Raw genomic sequence first — 19,237 nt, 5'->3', positions numbered from 1 at the left:
GAGCTCTCTCAGAAGGGATGGACCAGTGCGCGAGATGTCTAAAACTGAAGACTTTATTGTTCCAAATAAATTAATTGACTAAATTATCAAACAGTTTTAAATATTGTAAAGAAATATATAAGTAGAGAAGTAACTTTAGGTACGCAATTCATTTTGAGCATGATAGTTTGTTATTTTGAGTACCTCAGAGCAGTGGTTATCAATTCTGGTGCGTGTGCAAAATGAGTTGACATCCAGTGAAAATCAGAAAATATGATGTGTAAGAAAAATTTATCTAAAAACGAAAGGAAAGGGTTAAGTGTTTCAGGACATAAGAGCAAGTAATAAAATAGGCTATAGCCCATATTTCGCCCCGAGGAAGCCCAGCTTTGGCCTGATCAGGCCCTAGAAGTGACAGTGGAAACGCGACTGGCCTGGGCTCCCTCGCTTTAGGTGCGATAGTGGAAATGCGGCTAATGGTTCTGGTGGCTCTCAATGGTGTGGAACACTAGTCAGTTTTTGTTGGCTTGTCACTGGGTTAGTGGGCAACACAGTAGTCCTCACTGTAGTGGGCAGATTTTTGAAGCGGCTTACTTTATTTCACTCCCTAAATAATCTTCATCGAGGGAGACAGCAGCCATTGTGTTGGACCACGTGTTCCATATTCTTGGCCTTCTAGTTGACATGGTTTTAAGTAGGGGTCTGCAATTTGTGTCCAGGTTTTGGGCAGAATTCTGCCGACAGCTGGGGGCGACTGCTAGCCTCTCACGAGCACCACCCTCAGACCAATGGCCAGGCCGAGCAAGCTAGTCTGCAGCTGGAGAGGGTCCTGCATTGCGTCGCATGTAGGGAACCCTTATCTTGGAGTTTTAGATTAATCATGGTCAAATAAGTATTTAATTCTCTTCCCATTTTTTCTATAGGCTTGCCTCCCTTTCAGTGCTACTTAGGCTATCAGCCCCCTCTGTAGACTGATTTCACAAGGCTGCCATTTTAAAAGTGAAATCGAGGCTACGTTTGGAAAAAACTTGGAAGTCACACAGGAACATCGCAGTAATTTCTGGTAGGCATCAGTGAACACTGGCATATCAGCGTTGTTTAAGAACACGCTTAAGCGGCACTTGAATGTTAGTGGGAAATGGATGTTTTTAAAACTTTAGTACTGGGACAACTCTATAACAGACAACACAAGGGTGTGCTACAGAAGACTGCATTGTTTTATCGCTCACCCGATTACATTTACATTTAGTCATTTAGCAGACGCTTTTATCCAAAGCGACTTACAAATGAGGACAAGGAAGCAATTTACACAACTATAAGAGCAACAATGAATAAGTGCTATAGGCAAGTTTCAGGTCTGTAAAGTCTAAGAAGGAAAGTATTAGTAATATTTTTTTTTTTTTTTTGAGTACAGTTAGTGGTATATCCAGAGGCAATTACAGATTAGGAAGTGAAGTGGAGACTAAATAGTTGAGTTTTTAGTCGTACATAGGCTGAAGCAAGGAATCGTCACCACAGTGTCTACCTGGTGCCATGAACTGAATCCAAGGCAGACACTTAAGCGTATTATTCTTAGAGATTGTAATTTTGTTTGATGCCTAATATGTTTTTAATTTTTTTAGTTAAACTGAACTGAATAATATTAAAGTAATGTTTACACCACCTGCATTTTGAAATTGCGGCAACAGCTGGAGGTTTGTAGTCCACAGCATGTTGCAATGTTTACAGTGCTGATCCTATAGTTCCATGTTTTTCACACCACAGCCTAGCTTTCTTCTTTAAAATGGTGGCTGTGTGAAATAAGCATATTCTCTTCCCCAAAACCAGATGCTATTGTTCCCTCAATGCATTCCTTCATTCAGAGATGCCTCTAGACATGGAGGATCACCAGACTGGCAATAGGAATGAAGCGTCTCCCCCATCTATACATGTGTGGTCAGTAAGTCTGGTTTTCTTCCAGAGACATTCCTCTCAGACTTCCCTCACATAAATTGGGACCCAAATTCACTGGACCATTTCCCATTATCAAGGTGCTCAGTCTAGTGTTGGTTCAACTCAAATTAAACTCTAAGTTTAAAAACATTCATCCATTTTTTTCAGATGACTAAGATCAAACCCATTCTTCTCTCCTCCCTGCAGCCCATAACTCCTCTGCCTCCCAGACTGGTTGAGGGTGCACTCACATACACCGTGCACTGGCTCCTGGATGAGTAGAGGTAGAGAGGTTATCAGTATCAAGTAGACTGGAAGGGTTATGGTCCAGAGGAGAGATGTTGGATTCCGGCTCTGGATATTCTGGACCCCTCCCTCATTGATCAGTTTCATCTGGTCCATAGTGAGTCTTAAGGGAATGCGGCGGAAGGGGGCGTTCTTGAGGGAGGGGGTACTTTCACCATACCTAATGCTTTTGCTTTCTCCTACGGTTCTGGGTGACAGGTTATCTCTTGTCATCAGGTTTTATTTGCAGTCACAGGAGCTCTCGTTTCCCTTTTGTCCTGTTTATAACCCTGTATTTGTGTCCAGGAACGCTAGTGAGTGAGTGTTTGGTTGTTTTTTTCCCATGGCACTTCCTTAGTGCTCACCTGATCGGATGTTTACTTTGACTTTTGCTTTTTCCAGGACTCACTCCTCAAACACTTGTTTTTTTGCATTTGAGTAGTAGTGTAAAGGTCTTTAGATTTTGGCATGATGTCTAGCTTTTGAGGCTCTTTTGGACTACTTCACTTTGTCAGACAGGTCATATTTAGGTGATTTTTTGATTACGAACATGTGTGGTAGTAATCAGGTCTGGGTGTGGCTAAAGAAAGCCGGTGTGAGAAATTAAAGTTATGTTTTAATGAGGAAAAACATTTTCACACAAGGCTATGTTGTTCAGTACTTTGTCTTCCTTTTAAGTATAAAAACCTTCATTTAAAAACAGCACAATGTGTTTAATTGCAGCCAATCATCATCCCTTAATCAGCACATGAGGATCCACAGTGGAGAGAAACCATTCACATGCACTCAGTGTGGGAAAAGTTTCATCCGCTCATCATCTCTTAGTCTACACATGAGGATTCACACTGGAGAGAAACCATTCACATGCACTCAGTGTAGGAAGAGTTTCAGCAACTCATCACACTTTAATAAACACATGATGAGCCAGGCTATTAATTTTAAATTCAAAATTCTTCTCCTTGCATTTAGATACCTAAATAGCCTAGCACCCTCCTATCTCTGCAACATGCTTGTCCCCTACACTCCAACTCTTTCTTTACGTTCTGCTGACTCTGGCCTTCTCGCTGTCCCTCGGTACCGCCTCTCTTCAATGGGGGCAGATCATTTAGTGTTATTGCACCTGTAACGAATATGGTGGACCAGACACATAAACATTTTGCATTTTATTATACAACCAGCCAACTTTGCCCAGAGAAGGCTCGAAACCTGATTCCAAGGTATTTACGACCCAAAGGAATGTGCCATGCGGCACTAGGCACAGGAATGACTTACAAAGGACTATTTAAACTGCTTGTTTAACACTGTTTTCATATAAACTTTACTCTATATGTTTAATCATATGTTTTGCAAAGTTTCCCTTTCTCTTGTATTAATATTTTTGGTTTTAATACCCCTGCATATAATTTTTTAACGGTTCCTAGGCTAAACAACCTCCTATACTGTTCAAGTTTGGACTTTTCAAAAAGCTTACTTGCTGTACAAATTGATCGTTGACATTTTATTTTATAATGAGTGCAACATATTAATGTTTTAAGAGACTTTAAAATTTTTTGTCCCAATTTACATAAAATTTGCCTATGCAAATTATTCTGCCTCGGACAAAGACCCATAAATTTAATATTCCAGGAAGTTAGCTTCTAATTGGTCAACTTTCCATGGAGGGTGGATCCGAACCTGCCCTATAAAGTTGAAGACCAAGCTAAACTCCCCCTCTTCGCACGCACTCTCTCTGTTCAAACTCTCCTGGGACCTCTGTTGGGACCCTTTCTTCAAACACGCTGCCTGGAAGCTCCCCCTCTCTCTCCCAACTCCAGGCAAACCCCCCTCTCTGCTCTGGAAACACGTTGTTTTGAAACCTTCTTCAAACTTAGCAACTTCCTCACAAACCTAAGTATTGAAACCTTCAAGAAAGCAGGCAGAAACCCAGACGGAAAGGGTTAATCGCACCACGCTCGGACATTTCTCTGTTCAGAACTTTTGCGGCATCAACCAACAAAGGATCAGCCAACCAACCCAATGCTCAACAACGAGAGTTCGGACATCACGAACAGACCGCAAGTATCACCTTTCTCCCAACATCTAAACTGGTGTGAACAGACAATAGAAGGGTTATATTGAATTTATATTGAATTTGATTACGTTTGGTTGCTTGGTTTGTTCTTACAGACTCATAGGTTTTTCCCATCATTACATCTTCTCAACCTCTTCACGTTTGCTACTCTTCCCTATGCTTGTATGAAATTGTGTTTGTGTTAGGTGTTAGTTTCTGTTGGATTAGTCAATAAAGTTTAATTTTATATAAAGAAAGGTGCCTGTGTATATTAATGAATCTAATGTCTTGAACTTTGATCCTGCTACCCTGCTCAAATTTTATGTTGATAGCATCGCTGAACGATTTGTTTGTTCGGATCAAAAGAGTCGATTCATTTGAAGCCCCGTTTAAATGAATCTTCCTCCCGCTAAGCTAGCCCGCTATATAATGTTCCAGAAGGTACACGAGCCTTGAAATCTAAATCATAACTCACAACATTATAACGGCGGAAAAGGCGCGGGAAGAACAACCTTGAGCTAATTTACTACTGTAATAATAGTGTAGATATGCGAACACTTTAATCTACAGTATAATTTGTCACAGATTATTAATGTGGATATGCGTGCAAGTTAATCTATATTATTATTATGATGTGCTACCTGTTTATTTGTGGAGGATAAACAAAGCATGAAAAATGTAATTTATTACAGTAATCTTTCAAGCTTGTTCCCAGACAAGTCTCTGGGTCACTAATACTTCGTATTTCTGGAAAATCCGGGATGGAATTCTAGTAAATGGTAGCACTGTAGAGGAACGGCTTCCCGACAGTTTCACACCACCTAAAAATTCATTTGTTTCTAATGAATTAATTTATTTATTGAACCTGCTAATCCAGCCAGAATATTTTTTTCTATGGTTGCATCTGCATTTTAGTTTCTGTGATAGGCATATTGTATCTTTCTCAATTAATTCAATAAAGTTGTTCTTTAAACAGCTTAAGCATTGTGATTTAAACCTGTATTTTGACCCTAATTGTAAAGTGTTATTATGCACATCTAAAATCTAATGCATTTTTATTCTAATGTAAAATACATGTTGAAATAGAACACAAATACACAAATGTTTTTAATATTCCACAGTTTTATTTTTTGAGTAAATGGTTTTCACAATTTTTGCCTATAATTTAAATGTTCTCTCTGTGTGTTTAAGTATACTGTGTATAGAAGAGTTGAATGAATTTATGCTCTTGATGAATGTGTACAGATGAATATTTGTATAAATAAAAAATGATGACAGATTGTGGTGTGTATTGTCTTATATAAGCTTCACTTCCTGCTTTGCTACTGTTTGGACGTCTTTGCCTACTGCTCCGCTCTTCGCACTCTTGCTTTTATATCTTATACCCTAATTTTAACTTGAGCCTATCAGCACAGTGCTCAAAAAACATGGCTTGAAGATCAGCATCGATTCTACAAACCTTCTGGAATATAGCTTTACTAACAAGAGGGGAATTACCGTCTAAACAATCCTCCTGCTACCAGCTACCAGCTGCTTACATTCCGGAGACGGGAAAACACGGCTGTGAAAATGCCTCTGGATCGGATTAATTCAGATTCTCACTGCTGTACAAACTGCCACAAACTTCTACAAAGGATTGCAGTTCTTGAAACGAAGTTGCTTGCGATCCGACCAGAACTTCAGCTTCATTGTGGATTCTCTCAGCACACAGCCGGTGAGTCCCATAAATCTGTTCCTGCTACTGTTTTGAGCACAGAAAAACAGAAAAAAACTGTTGAAAATGAGCATTGGCATAAACAAGGTGCGAGACCAAAGGGTACTCGCGGGGTCAGATCATATGCTGCCGCATTAGCTTCTTCTACCCCAAATACAGCTCGGACTCAAATACAGCTTCAGAACAGATATGAAGTTTTGAGTAATATGAGTGAAGAATCCCCAAATTCAGTCAGAGATCGCATGATTCAGCAACTAATTCTGCATGGAACAGAGGCTCAAGGCCGACTAGACAGCGACATTCTGCTCCGATCACACCTGAGATAAGAACACTAGTCGTGGGAGATTCAATAATCAAGAATTTCAGGAGCAGATCTACAATGACATACTGCTTTCCTCATGCAACAGTTTCTAATGTAAATAAAGAACTTGAGGAAATTCTGAAAAAGCACAGTACTGCAAAACGGATTATCATCCATGTGGGGAAGAATGATATTCGGAAGGAACAGTCAGAACTGCTCAAGAAAGTTTTCTGTGAGCTCTTGGAAACAGTTGAATGATTGAAGGTTCAGCCGTTCATAAGTGGACCACTCCCTGCAAGAGGGACAAATATGTTTTCACGGCTTCTTGGTCTAAATGTATGACTACAGAAAACATGTAACAAGAAAGGACTAAATTTCATCGACAACTTCAATCTCTTCTGGAACCAAAGACAGCTGTTTACATCAGACGGCCTTCATCCAAACAAGCAAGGTGCTAAAGGACAATATTTTTTTCTCCCTCAATCATCTATCAGCTGTGTATGCCACTGAACTGAATTGCACACACACACCTAGCAAATGTCCGGATGACCACAGGACTTCAAATCAGCTCCTCAGTGGACTTGTGGCTGACGAATCACCCAAGGACAGTGATAATGCCACGCAGCCAAAACACCCAATGTTGATAGAGACACTATCAGTTGCCCTCTGCTCAACACAGGCAGACTGTGACGCATCAGAACAGCATCAAGTCTCGTCACTCAAAAATGATCCTCAGGAAAACATATTTCTGCAGACAGAATCTCCACATGCACAGCCTCTGTCACCAGACACGTTCTCATTGTCACAATGTTCACCACTCTTGGGATTTTCAAAAAAGATGGAGGAACTGGTGTATGCTGGAATTAAACTTTCACACTCCATTGCCGCAAGCCCCCAGTTACCAACCAAAAAGCGGCCTGCTCCACAAACACCTGGAAGAGCCCTCCGATTTTTGCCACACCGCCAGGGCCCAAACAACAACACCCCATCTTCAGCTGGTGAACACAAGAGCTCTCACTGATGTGTGTCAGGGGCCTGCTTAGATAACAGTGTCTTTATCAAATGTTTTCAGAACAAGCAGGAACCCAGTGTGTCTGTAGCTTTCTCTAAGCAGATATGTGTTGTGTTAAGTGACAGAAAACCAAAGACTTCATCAGGCTGTATAGCAAATCATTCAAATCTGGTGTCTATTAAATGTAGATCTGAGACTTCTGTAGTGAAAACAGCTAAAACTGTTAAGTTAGCACTTTTAAACATCAGATCGCTCAACAATAAGTCTCTTTTAGTCAATGATTTTATCAACACAAACTGCCTTGATTTTATGCTTTTAAATGAAACTTGGCTAGATGACAGCTGTAGCGCAGCAGTTCTGAATGAAGCAGCTCCTTTAAACTTTGATTTTTTGAGTGTTTGCAGAGTTAATAGGAGAGGTGGAGGCATCGCTGCCCATTTTAAAGATGTTTATGAATGTAAACAAGTGTCATTTGGTGACTATTTGTCTTTTGAATATCTGAGTATAGCACTAAAAGGGTCTCCACGCATCTTACTGATCATTATCTACAGACCTCCAAAATATTCTCCAGCTTTTATTGAGGATTTTACAGAGCTGTTATCAATAGTAACCTCTGAATTTGATTATTTTAGTATTGCTGGGGATTTTAATATTCATATAGATAATCCAGAAATCAATGCTGTAAAAGAACTGATGACTGTTTTTAACACTTTTGATCTGACTCAGCATGTTCAAGGACACACAATCGTGGACACACTCTTGATCTACTTATAACTAAGGGTTTACACATTTCATCGACTGTTGTTAAGGATGTTGCACTATCTGATCATTTCTGTATCTTCTTTGATATATTGATCACTCCAGCTATTAAAGACAGATCTGTCTCTGTCAGAAAGAGATGCATAAATGAGAACACTAGTGAGCAGTTTATGAAGGCCATATCGCTAGCACCGAGCATATCTGCAGATTCTGTTGATTCTCTCCTTGATTTGTTTAACTCTAAAATTAAGATTATAGATGATGTCGCTCCTGTTAAAGTCAAGAAGATATCCATTATAATATCTATAAAGACAGTCTTCATGCCTTTAATATGGAACTAAACACTGCTAGACAGACTTTCTTTTCAAGCCTTATAAACAGCAACTTAAATAATGCTCGAACACTCTTTGCAACGATAGAGAGACTCACAAACCCCCCCAGTCGGATTCCAAGTGAGCTCCTCTCTGAAAGCAAATGTAATGAGTTTGCTCATTTCTTCACTGATAAGATCAATAATATCAGAAAGGCAATCAGCTCATCCAATCAGTCAAGTTGTGTCGATATCAAACAAGCTCAGCCACAACTTAAGAAATCAGACATTATGTCTGATTTCATGGCAATTAACGGCAAAATCTTAGAAGAAATTGTGCAAGTTATGAAAACATCAACCTGCAGTCTTGACACGCTCCCCACATCATTCTTCAAAACGGTGTTTACCTGTTTAGAAATGGATCTCCTAAAAGTGGTAAATAGGGTTGGGCATCTAAGCTATAATGCCGATCCGATACGCATCTCGATACAAAGAATACGATCCGATATATTAGCGATACATTTGTGACATATTGCGATGCAACACGATACGATTCACACCCATATCACGATACGATGCGATATTTCAGCACTAACTTATTAGATCAAGTTTATGAGATGATGTGAAAGAGGATGCTGTGCCATTGAATGAGTTTGATTATTTATTAACCAAGCAAAACCAAGACTTTTTTTTACAAACTGGCTTTTCTCTCAGAGCCAGAGTGTCAGTTTACAGTAGAGGGCCATTTTAGAACATATAGCACATATTATTTAAGTATTTTCAAGATAAACAGAATGTATAAGTGCAATATATATTAAAAAAATATGTATATATTTGCACTCTTTCAACATAAATAAATGTAGCATTGCACAACAAGAATTGTGATTTAACTTTTCAACTATGAAAACAAGTTTTACAAAGATATATTTTGCCACTGATTATTCAAAACTTAAGGTGGTGAACTAGCAGTGTTATGCTGCGTTGAAACATCACTGTCACTGTAAACAACAGGCTAATAAAAATATAACAAACCAGCAATCTTCTTGCTGTGAGGTGGTCAAACTACCCACTGTGCCACTGTGACACCCAATTATTTTTATCATTATTATTATTAATATTATTATTATTATAATTAAATAAAAATTAACAGGAGGAGGTGTATAAAACCTTCGTTCTCCGTGACACTAGGCTGAATATCTTTGCAGATGAACAATGCAATAGCATTCGTTATTGGCGTAGAGCGAGCAGAACTGTTGTGCATGGAAAAAAAAAACTTTCAATGCTTTTCTCACCACTTTTGGAGCTGGTTGAAGCAGTGCGAAAGCCGGGGATGCAGAAACACTGGAAGATGCTTTCACAACAACACCGTGGCGCCGCTTCAAGTGAGATATCAGATTAGTCATACTGCCCGCGTATTTTACAGATGCGCGGCACATTTTGCAAATTGCATCTGTCCTGTCATGTCGTCCATCCTTAAATCCATAATGTTGCTTGCCATACTTTAGATTTAAAACTCAGTGGGGAATAAAATGTTTGTTTTGCTTCTCGCGCTTTCTGAGGGCGCTCCACTAGCTTCATCCGCACACCTGATACACTGAGTTGTAGTGTGTGCACATCCGCAAATCCGTTGCTAAGGCTTACTTTATGTAGGTCGATTAAATTATGCGCCAAAAACAGGTTGACAACACTTGTTAATAAATAAAAAATACATTCTATATTAAAAATATAAGCTGTATCTCGGAAAAATCGATGCATCTCGCAAAAACCGATGCATCTCGATTTGCTTCCAAAATTTCATTCATCCTCTGCTGCTCAACCGATGCACTCGCATCGTGAACGCGCATAACCGCGTATCGATACATATCGGTTAATCTTCCCATCCCTAGTGGTAAATGCTTCACTTCTATCAGGGATTTTTCCAACCTCACTTAAAACTGCAGTTGTTAAACCCCTCTTGAAGAAGAGCAACCTGGATAACACCCTATTGAGCAATTACAGGCCAATCTCAAATCACCCTTTCATTGGCAAAATCATTGAAAAAGTTGTTTTTAACCAAGTTAACAAGTTCTTAAACTTCAGGGGGTGTTTAGACAATTTTTAATCTGGTTCCAGAGCACATCACAGTACAGAGAGCGCTCTTATAAAGATAATCAATGATATACGCCTAAATACAGATTCAGGTAAAATAACAGTGCTGGTATTGTTGGATCTCAGTGCTGCATTTGACACTGTCGATCACAGCATACTTCTGGATAGGCTGGAAAACTGGGTTGGGCTATCTAGCACGGTCCTCAAATGGTTTGGATCTTACCTTGAAGGTAGAGGTTACCATTTCAGTATAGGTGACCATAGGTCGAGGTGGACACCCATGACGTGTGGAGTCCCACAAGGCTCGATTCTGGCACTTCTCCTGTTCAACCTTTACATGCTTCCTCTAAGCCAAATAATGAGAAAAAAACAAATCTCCTACCACAGCTATGCTGATGACACTCAGATCTACCTAGCCTTACTGCCTAATGACTACAGCCCTATTGACACCCTCTACCAGTGCATTGATGAAATGAGCAATTGGATGTGCCAAAACTTTCTTCAGTTAAACAAATAGAAAACTGAAATCATTGTGTTTGGAAACAAAGATGCGGTTCTCAAGGTAAATGCGTACCTTGGCACCAAAGGTCAAACGACAGAAAAATAAGGTCAAGAATCTTGGTGTGACTCTTGAGTCAGATCTGAGTTTCAACAGTCATGTCAAAGCAGTCAGTAAATCAGCACACTATCATCTCAAAAATATTGCAAGAATCAGATGCTTTGTTTCCAGTGAAGACTTAGAGAAACTTGTTCATGCTTTTATCAGCAGCAGGGTGGATTACTGTAATGGACCCCTCACTGGCCTTTCCAAAAAGACAGTCAGACAGTTGCAGCTCATCCAGAATGCTGCAGCCAGAATTCTGACCAGAAGCAGGAAATCAGAGCACATCACACCTGTCCTCAGGTCTTTACACTGGCTGCCAGTTACATTCAGAATAGATTTTAAAGTATTATTACTGGTCTATAAATCACTAAATGGCCAAGGACCTCAATACATTACAGATATGCTCACTGACTACAAACCTAACAGATCACTCAGATCTTTAGGATCATATAAACTAGAAGTTCCAAGAGTTCAGTCAAAGCAGGGTGAATCTGCCTTCAGCCACTATGCCCCTCGCTGCTGGAATCAGCTTCCAGAAATGATCAGATGTGCACCAACATTAGGCACATTCAAATCAGAACTGAAAACACATCTGTTTAACTGTGCCTTTACTGAATGAGCACTGTGCTGCGTCCGACAGATCGCACTATTATGTTTTTCGTTTTCTTTTTCATTCTTTTATAACCTATTTTAACTCATTTTAATTTGTTTTTATCTGTTTTTAATAATTTTTATTGTCTGCATTTTATGTTCCTAAACTTGTCTTTTTTATTCCTGTTTATGTAAATCACTTTGAATTGCCACTGTGTATGAAATGTGCTATATAAATAAACTTGCCTTGCCTTGCCTTGCCTTACTAGGCATGAAGAAATGGCAGTACAGGCAGTCTTGTGGTCGTGGCCGAGTGGTTAAGGCGAAGGACTAGAAGTCCATTGGGGCCTCCCCGTGCGGGTTTGAATCCTGCCGACTACGTCCTCCCCCTTTTTAAAAATGCAGCAGTCATTAATTGTTTGCATTTCCATTGTTTCTTGGGAAAAGCGTTGTGCTGGTAGGAGAAGAAAAAACAACAGTTGTCACTGAAGAGTAAGGGGCTTATCACAGGCAGGAACATACCACACACGTGTTACAACGGCTGTCTTGTAGCTCGCTGTGATCGTATAGTGGTTAGTACTCTGCCTTTTGGCTGCAGCAACCCTGGTTTGAATCTGGGTCACGGCAGGTTTTTCAAAGTGACCTTAGTGTTGCACTCTGTGTTGCCATCAGTTATCTCCAGCCTTCTTTTAGTGCAGGCTGTGCTAATGGCACGTTCTGAATGTTTACGTTTCCTAAAGTGTGGAAGACTAGGGATATGATATAAGAGAAATAGGATCTTTGATGCCAGCATGCTGTGTAGATAAATACTGATCAAGTCACGCTTCTAAGGCATGAAAGGAATCTTTTCAATTGTTGAGTGTCCATTCATTGCCACAACAGCAGAAAGACATTCTGCAGTTATCATTGATCTATTTAATGTCTCCTACATGACATGGAGTCCAAACTATTGTGTTGTACTGATGTCTACACCTACAACAACCATAAACCGAACCTCAAAGTAACCTGTCGTGTTTTAGCAACATCCACACCAACCATAAGCTTAAAACCCCATCACACGGTAAACTTTAGTGTACTGTAAAGGTCTGCGCCGACCACAACCCAAACCTTGCCTACTCGTAAAATACTGTTGACGAGCCCGGATAGCTCAGTCGGTAGAGCATCAGACTTTTAATCTGAGGGTCCAGGGTTCAAGTCCCTGTTCGGGCGTGTGATGCTCATTTTGTGGAGCCACAGCTTTTGCCGTTGAGCTATCGCTTGATGAAAGTTTCATCTGGATGCACAATATGTGTACTAGGTATGAAGAAATGGCAGTACAGGCAGTCTTGTAGTCATGGCCGAGTGGTTAAGGCGATGGACTAGAAATCCATTGGGGTCTCCCCGCGCATGTTCGAATCCTGCCGACTACGTTCTTCCCTTTTTTAAAAATGCAGCAGTCATCAATTGTTTGCATTTCCGTTGTTTCTTGGGAAAAGCGTTGTGCTGGTAGGAGAAGAAAAACAACAGTTGTCACTGAAGAGAAAGGGGCTTATCACAGGGAGGAACATACCACACAAGGGTCACAACGGCTGTCTCGTACCTCGCCATGATCTTATAGTGGTTAGCACTCTGCGTTGTGGCCGCAGCAACTCCGGGTCACGGCAGGCTTTTCAAGGTGACATTGGCGTCGCACTCTGTGTTGCCATCCGTAATCGCCAGCCACCTTTTAGTGCAGGCTGTCCTAATGGCACGTCCTGAATGTTTACGTTTCCTAAAGTGTGGAAGACTAGGGATTCGATATGAGAAACAAGATCTTTGATGTCAGCATGCTGTGTAGATAAGTACTGATCAAGTCACGCTTCTAAGGCATGGAAGGAATCTTTTCAATTGTTGAGTGTCCATTGCCACAACAGCAGAAAGACATTCTGCAGTTATCATTGATCTATTTAATGTCCCCTACATGACATGGAGTCCAAACTATTGTGTTTTACTGATGTCTACACCTACAACAACCATAAACCCAACCTCAAAGTAACCTGTCGTGTTTTAGCAACATCCACACCAACCGTAAGCTTAAAACCCCATCTCATGGTAAACTTTAGTGTACTGTAAAGGTCTGCGCCGACCACAACGCTAAACCTTGCCTACTCGTAAAACACTGTTGAACAGCCCGGATAGCTCAGTCGGTAGAGCATCAGACTTTTAATCTGAGGGTCCAGGGTTCAAGTCCCTGTTCGGGCGTGTGATGCTCATTTTGTGGAGCCACAGCTTTTGCCGTTGAGCTCTCGCTTGATGAAAGTTTCATCTGGATGCACAATATGTGTACTAGGCATAAAGAAATGGCAGTACAGGCAGTCTTGTAGTCGTGGCCGAATGGTTAAGGCGATGGACTAGAATTCCATTCGGGTCTCCCCGCTCAGCTTTGAATCCTGCTGACTACGTCCTCCCCCTTTTTAAAATTGCAGCAGTCATCAATTGTTTGCATTTTCATTGTTTCTTGGGAAAAGCGTTGTGCTGGTAGGAGGAGAAAAACAACAGTGTTCACACTGAAGAGAAAGGGGCTTATCACAGGGAGGAACATACCACACAAGGGTCACAACGGCTGTCTCATACCTTGCCGTGATCTTATAGTGGTTAGTACTCTGCGTTGTGGCCGCAGCAACTCCGGGTCACGGCAGGCTTTTCAAGGTGACATTGGCGTCACACTCTGTGTTGCCATCCGTAATCGCCAGCCACCTTTTAGTGCAGGCTGTCCTAATGGCACGTCCTGAATGTTTACGTTTCCTAAAGTGTGGAAGACTAGGGATTCGATATGAGAAACAAGATCTTTGATGTCAGCATGCTGTGTAGATAAGTACTGATCAAGTCACGTTTCAAAGGCATGGAAGGAATCTTTTCAATTGTTGAGTGTCCATTCATTGCCTCAACAGCAGAAAGACATTCTGCAGTTATCATTGATCTATTTAATGTCTCCTACATGACATGAAGTCCAAACTATTGTGTTGTACTGATGTCTACACCTAGAAAAACCATAAACCCAACCTCAAAGTAACCTGTCGTGTTTTAGCAACCTCCACACCAACCATAAGCTTAAAACCCCATCTCACGGTAAACTTTAGTGTACTGTAAAGGTCTGCGCCGACCACAACCCAAACCTTGCCTTCCTGTAAATTACTGTTGTGGAGCCCGGATAGCTCAGTCAGTAGAGCATCAGACTTTTAATCTGAGGGTCCAGGGTTCAAGTCCCTGTTTGGGCGTGTGACGCTCATTCTGTGGAGCCACAGTTTTTGCCGTTGAGCTATCGCTTGATGAAAGTTTCATCTGGATGCACAATATGTGTACTAGGCATAAAGAAATGGCAGTACAGGCAGTCTTGTAGTCGTGGCCGAGTGGTTAAGGCGATGGACTAGAAATCCATTGGGGTCACCCCGCGCAGGTTCGAATCCTGCCGACTAAGTCGTCCCCCTTTTTAAAATTGCAGCAGTCGTCAATTGTTTGCATTTCCATTGTTTCTTGGGAAAAGCGTTGTGCTGGTAGGAGGAGAAAAACAACAGAGTGTTCTCACTGAAGAGAAAGGGGCTTATCACACGGAGGAACATACCACACATAGGTCACAACGGCTGTTTCATAGCTCGCTGTGATCGTATAGTGGTTAGTACACTGTGTTGTGGCTGCAGCAACCCCGGTTCGAATCCGGGTCATGGCAGGTTTTTCAAGGTGACATTGGTGTTGCACTCTGTGTTGCCATCCGTTATCTCCAGCCTTCTTTTAGTGCAGGCTGTGCTAACGGCACGTCCTGAATGTTTACGTTTCCTAAAGTGTGGAAGACTAGGGATTCGATATGAGAAACAAGATCTTTGATGTCAGCATGCTGTGTAGATAAGTACTGATCAAGTCACGCTTCTAAGGCATGGAAGGAATCTTTTCAATTGTTGAGTGTCCATTGCCACAACAGCAGAAAGACATTCTGCAGTTATCATTGATCTATTTAATGTCCCCTACATGACATGGAGTCCAAACTATTGTGTTTTACTGATGTCTACACCTACAACAACCATAAACCCAACCTCAAAGTAACCTGTCGTGTTTTAGCAACATCCATACCAACCGTAAGCTTAAAACCCCATCTCATGGTAAACTTTAGTGTACAGTAAAGGTCTGCGCCGACCACAACGCTAAACCTTGCCTACTCGTAAAATACTGTTGAAGAGCCAGGATAGCTCAGTCGGTAGAGCATCAGACTTTTAATCTAAGGGTCCTGGGTTCAAGTCCCTGTTCGGGCGAGTGATGCTCATTTTGTGGAGCCACAGCTTTTGCCGTTGAGCTATCGCTTGATGAAAGTTTCATCTGGATGCACAATATGTGTACTAGGCATGAAGAAATGGCAGTACAGGCAGTCTTGTAGTCGTGGCCGAGTGGTTAAGGCGATGGACTAGAATTCCATTCGGGTCTCCCCGCTCAGCTTTGAATCCTGCTGACTACGTCCTCCCCCTTTTTAAAATTGCAGCAGTCATCAATTGTTTGCATTTCCATTGTTTCTTGGGAAAAGCGTTGTGCTGGTAGGAGGAGAAAAACAACAGAGTGTTTTCACTGAAGAGAAAGGGGCTTATCACAGGGAGGAACATACCACACAAGGGTCACAACGGCTGTCTCGTACCTCGCCGTGATCTTATAGTGGTTAGTACTCTGCGTTGTGGCCGCAGCAACTCCGGGTCACGGCAGGCTTTTCAAGGTGACATTGGCGTCACACTCTGTGTTGCCATCCATCATCGCCAGCCACCTTTTAGTGCAGGCTGTCCTAATGGCACGTCCTGAATGTTTACGTTTCCTAAAGTGTGGAAGACTAGGGATTCGATATGAGAAACAAGATCTTTGATGTCAGCATGCTGTGTAGATAAGTACTGATCAAGTCACGTTTCAAAGGCATGGAAGGAATCTTTTCAATTGTTGAGTGTCCATTCATTGCCTCAACAGCAGAAAGACATTCTGCAGTTATCATTGATCTATTTAATGTCTCCTACATGACATGAAGTCCAAACTATTGTGTTGTACTGATGTCTACACCTAGAAAAACCATAAACCCAACCTCAAAGTAACCTGTCGTGTTTTAGCAACCTCCACACCAACCATAAGCTTAAAACCCCATCTCACGGTAAACTTTAGTGTACTGTAAAGGTCTGCGCCGACCACAACCCAAACCTTGCCTTCCTGTAAATTACTGTTGTGGAGCCCGGATAGCTCAGTCAGTAGAGCATCAGACTTTTAATCTGAGGGTCCAGGGTTCAAGTCCCTGTTTGGGCGTGTGACGCTCATTCTGTGGAGCCACAGTTTTTGCCGTTGAGCTATCGCTTGATGAAAGTTTCATCTGGATGCACAATATGTGTACTAGGCATAAAGAAATGGCAGTACAGGCAGTCTTGTAGTCGTGGCCGAGTGGTTAAAGCGATGGACTAGAAATCCATTGGGGTCACCCCGCGCAGGTTCGAATCCTGCCGACTAAGTCGTCCCCCTTTTTAAAATTGCAGCAGTCGTCAATTGTTTGCATTTCCATTGTTTCTTGGGAAAAGCGTTGTGCTGGTAGGAGGAGAAAAACAACAGAGTGTTCTCACTGAAGAGAAAGGGGCTTATCACACGGAGGAACATACCACACATAGATCACAACGGCTGTTTCATAGCTCGCCGTGATCGTATAGTGGTTAGTACTCTGCGTTGTGGCCGCAGCAACCCCGGTTCGAATCCGGGTCACGGCAGGTTTTTCAAGGTGACATTGGTGTCGCACTCTGTGTTGCCATCCGTTATCTCCAACCTTCTTTTAGTGCAGGCTGTGCTTATGGCACGTCCTAAATGTTTACGTTTTCTAAAGTGTGGAAGACTAGGGATATGATATAAGAGAAATAGGATCTTTGATGCCAGCATGCTGTGTAGATAAGTACTGATCAAGTCACGCTTCTAAGGCATGGAAGGAATCTTTTCAATTGTTGAGTGTCCATTCATTGCCACAACAGCAGAAAGACATTCTGCAGTTATCATTGATCTATTTAATGTCTCCTACATGGCATGAAGTCCAAACTATTGTGTTGTACTGATGTCTACACCTACAAAAACCATAAACCCAACCTCAAAGTAACCTGTCGTGTTTTAGCAACCTCCACACCAACCATAAGCTTAAAACCCCATCTCACGGTAAACTTTAGTGTACTGTAAAGGTCTGCGCCGACCACAACCCAAACCTTGCCTACTTGTAAATTACTGTTGTGGAGCCCGGATAGCTCAGTCGGTAGAGCATCAGACTTTTAATCTGAGGGTCCAGGGTTCAAGTCCCTGTTCGGGCGTGTGATGCTCATTTTGTGGAGCCACAGCTTTTGCTGTTGAGCTATCGCTTGATGAAAGTTTCATCTGGATGCACAATATGTGTACTAGGCATAAAGAAATGGCAGTACAGTCAGTCTTGTAGTCGTGGCCGAGTGGTTAAGGTGATGGACTAGAAATCCATTGGGGTCTCCCAGCGCAGGTTCGAATCCTGCCGACTACGTTCTCCCCCTTTTTAAAATTGCAGCAGTCGTCAATTGTTTGCATTTCCATTGTTTCTTGGGAAAAGCGTTGTGCTGGTAGGAGGAGAAAAACAACAGAGTGTTTTCACTGAAGAGAAAGGGGCTTATCACAGGGAGGAACATACCACACAAGGGTCACAACGGCTGTCTCGTACCTCGCCGTGATCTTATAGTGGTTAGTACTCTGCGTTGTGGCCGCAGCAACTCCGGGTCACGGCAGGCTTTTCAAGGTGACATTGGCGTCACACTCTGTGTTGCCATCCGTCATCGCCAGCCACCTTTTAGTGCAGGCTGTCCTAATGGCACGTCCTGAATGTTTACGTTTCCTAAAGTGTGGAAGACTAGGGATTCGATATGAGAAACAAGATCTTTGATGTCAGCATGCTGTGTAGATAAGTACTGATCAAGTCACGTTTCAAAGGCATGGAAGGAATCTTTTCAATTGTTGAGTGTCCATTCATTGCCTCAACAGCAGAAAGACATTCTGCAGTTATCATTGATCTATTTAATGTCTCCTACATGACATGAAGTCCAAACTATTGTGTTGTACTGATGTCTACACCTAGAAAAACCATAAACCCAACCTCAAAGTAACCTGTCGTGTTTTAGCAACCTCCACACTAACCATAAGCTTAAAACCCCATCTCACGGTAAACTTTAGTGTACTGTAAAGGTCTGCGCCGACCACAACCCAAACCTTGCCTTCCTGTAAATTACTGTTGTGGAGCCCGGATAGCTCAGTCAGTAGAGCATCAGACTTTTAATCTGAGGGTCCAGGGTTCAAGTCCCTGTTTGGGCGTGTGACGCTCATTCTGTGGAGCCACAGTTTTTGCCGTTGAGCTATCGCTTGATGAAAGTTTCATCTGGATGCACAATATGTGTACTAGGCATAAAGAAATGGCAGTACAGGCAGTCTTGTAGTCGTGGCCGAGTGGTTAAGGCGATGGACTAGAAATCCATTGGGGTCACCCCGCGCAGGTTCGAATCCTGCCGACTAAGTCGTCCCCCTTTTTAAAATTGCAGCAGTCGTCAATTGTTTGCATTTCCATTGTTTCTTGGGAAAAGCGTTGTGCTGGTAGGAG

General features: G+C 41.9%; 2 protein-coding genes and 5 non-coding genes across 7 annotated transcripts in view; 6 read left to right on the top strand and 1 right to left on the bottom strand.

The window, feature by feature from the left end:
- LOC110439496 (uncharacterized) overlaps window positions 1-19,237 on the top strand; it is a 484,284-nt gene that overhangs the window by 366,929 nt on the left and 98,118 nt on the right. The window lies entirely within an intron of this gene.
- Window positions 1-19,237, bottom strand: part of LOC137489764 (uncharacterized) — a 144,034-nt gene that overhangs the window by 117,757 nt on the left and 7,040 nt on the right. The window lies entirely within an intron of this gene.
- Window positions 12,762-12,834, top strand: trnak-uuu (transfer RNA lysine (anticodon UUU)). Its single transcript has one exon. It is a non-coding gene; the product is annotated as a tRNA-Lys (tRNA).
- On the top strand, window positions 13,773-13,845 carry trnak-uuu (transfer RNA lysine (anticodon UUU)). Its single transcript has one exon. It is a non-coding gene; the product is annotated as a tRNA-Lys (tRNA).
- On the top strand, window positions 17,283-17,354 carry trnah-gug (transfer RNA histidin (anticodon GUG)). Its single transcript has one exon. It is a non-coding gene; the product is annotated as a tRNA-His (tRNA).
- On the top strand, window positions 17,864-17,936 carry trnak-uuu (transfer RNA lysine (anticodon UUU)). The gene has a single exon. It is a non-coding gene; the product is annotated as a tRNA-Lys (tRNA).
- trnas-aga (transfer RNA serine (anticodon AGA)) lies at window positions 18,055-18,136 on the top strand. The gene has a single exon. It is a non-coding gene; the product is annotated as a tRNA-Ser (tRNA).

Source organism: Danio rerio, chromosome 4 (genome assembly GCF_052040795.2).
Source record: "Danio rerio strain M-AB ecotype USA chromosome 4, GRCz13ab, whole genome shotgun sequence".
NCBI classification, from domain to species: Eukaryota; Metazoa; Chordata; class Actinopteri; order Cypriniformes; family Danionidae; genus Danio; species Danio rerio.
The sequence above is the reverse complement of the archived record's forward strand: the minus strand, read 5'-3'. Positions and strand labels throughout refer to the sequence as shown.